Genomic DNA, 2,316 nt, shown 5'->3' on the forward strand with positions numbered 1-2,316 from the left:
CCTATTCTGCCTTTTGCTGATCAACAATGGTTTAACTCAGTCTGTCATACAAATGTAAATACAGCGTCGCTGATGGTTGAAGTTACTATACATGCATTGTGACCTACACCCCTCATTAAAAGCTCCCTGAAGCCCAGTGATATCTTCTAGGTTAAACTCAACTTTGCAGCCCTAGTATTGCATGCTCCCTGGTTAGCAGTCCCTACAATTATCAGAGTCCCAGAGATCTAGGTCACTTGGATTTCCTCGACCTGTGGAGCTTCCCCCCTCCCTCCACCCCCCTTCTTCTGCCCCTTTAAAAATCATAACGAATAAAAGAAAAGGAACAGGCATCAACGTTAGTTTCCTCTCAACTTGTTTACCGAGTTCAGACAGATAGTTCGAAACTTGGCTACATCCCCGCATCCAAGTGTAAGCCCCCTCTATAGTATAGAACTACATTCCTACGGGATCTCCATCCTGCAAAGCAACTGAAACAACCCTTTACATGATATGCATACTTTGCTGTTGTGCATCGCGGCTCACCCAGAATGTCACATTAGGTAGGGACTGCTGCACAAATGTGTCACAGTGTCGCTGCAACCCACCACCACGGGCATCACCAACACTCATGCCGTGTGTGTGAACTGCACATGAAGCACCTACCTTTCCGACCTACGTCTGTCTACTGGCTAGCGCGCCAATCCACACTATAGTTAGAAGTGTTACAAGCACATCATCGCTGCCATGCCATGTTGCTTGGGGTATCACACCTGCATGCAGGACATTGCATTTTGGCTGCAGATTACTACTGGTCGTTATGTCAGTGATCTTGGACCCTTGGAGGTACGCAACACCTTATCCGAAAGACATCTCTCAAGGGCTGGAACTTTGAATAGGTAGGCATACCTGAAGAGAGAGAGAGGGAGTCGGCCCTATGTTATTCGTTCCCTTGGATAGGTAAGTGGTGACGTGCCTAATTCACTTTAACAACCCACCGTTACATGGAATAGCGGCGCAGCATACCACCCTCTCTCTCTCTCCCCGCGCTTGTTTCCTGAGCGCATGAGACACGTTTTTCACCTCCCCCAACGGCCCCACCTAGAGGTACCGTACCGTCAATTCTTTTGCTGTTGTCGTTATTGTTGTTGTGTCTGAGAGGGGTGACTGACCTACTATCCAAACACGTCGGTAGGTACGTATGTTGATACTTTACTCTCTCTAGCCATTTCTTCTCGTGTTGATCTTGATTTTCTGGACCGCTGCTGCCACCGATGCGAATCACACATCTCATTGATCCAGTTCCAGCTCAACATGGATTAAATGGGTTGGGTTGAGCATGTTGCCAAGACTGGCAATGTCAAAAATGTGCTTTTGGTTCTTCTTACTCCATAACAGCCGCTTTTGGATTAATACTAGGCGCGTTGCCGCGTTCCGCGCGGGCGACGCCGCCAGCCTCACGGCACTTGTTGAGGTGCGGTATGATGAGGCTATTCCTACGCTGCAGCACCTCACGCTCCCTCTTTCCAGCCTTCCTCGCATCCACTCTCTCGGTTTCCGATTTGAGTTAAATGTGCATGGTGGGGTATGGGAGTGGACAAGATAAATCATGATGCTTTGTTGCTTCGTGCAAACTTGCTGTTCTTGGGCAACTTTTTGGGGTAGCGCAGCAGTAAGGGAAGGGTCTGTTGATCTCTTGGCACCGGCTTCATGCCGGCGAGCCTTGCTGGTGATAGTGACAGGCGCGGCGATGGCTGCTGCGTGGCGGTGACCGTCGGACGGGTCGGGTGTTGAACTGCTGACACCCTTCGACGCCGAAGACGACAACGACGAAACCGACCAGTTGAGATAGAAACTGACTGATTGACCTGCCAGTGCGTGAGGCTGGTTAAAGCCAGTGACACATAGTAGGGTAGTCGGTCGTCTACCCGACACCAATTGAGGTTATCGATATTTCTGTCCCTGTCCCGGAATTACGGTTTTCGGCGGCGCCGAGGTATGTCTACCCCTGCTTGGATGACGATGCCTAGCATAGCGTACTCTGACGCCAAGGAAGATGATGTTCCCCCAGGAACCGCCAAAGCGGAAAGCTGATCCTGTCGCGTTTACATATTTGGAGGTGAGATCCTGATTCTGAGAAGGTGTGGGGGGGGGGGGGTTAGGCGCGAGGGTTGGAGTCCCTGGGGAGGTGCTGTGGGATTTGATTAGTAGCCTTGCTTAAGCCTTGTCACGTCTTTCTCCGCGGGGTTGGGAGAGTCTGCGGGGAAGGGAAGGAAAGGAAAGGAAAGGGAGGGGAGGATGAGCTGAAGGTGGTGCTTGATACTTGATAGGATCGGG

The 2,316-nt window shown here is 50.9% G+C and overlaps 1 non-coding gene across 1 annotated transcript; it reads left to right on the forward strand.

Moving 5' to 3' along the window:
- The first annotated feature begins 1,309 nt into the window (after nt 1–1,309).
- On the forward strand, nt 1,310–2,316 carry NCU14011. Its single transcript, XR_897763.1, has one exon. It is a non-coding gene; the product is annotated as a ncrg109 (non-coding RNA).

This window comes from Neurospora crassa, linkage group I (assembly GCF_000182925.2).
Source record: "Neurospora crassa OR74A linkage group I, whole genome shotgun sequence".
Classification (NCBI taxonomy): Eukaryota; Fungi; Ascomycota; class Sordariomycetes; order Sordariales; family Sordariaceae; genus Neurospora; species Neurospora crassa.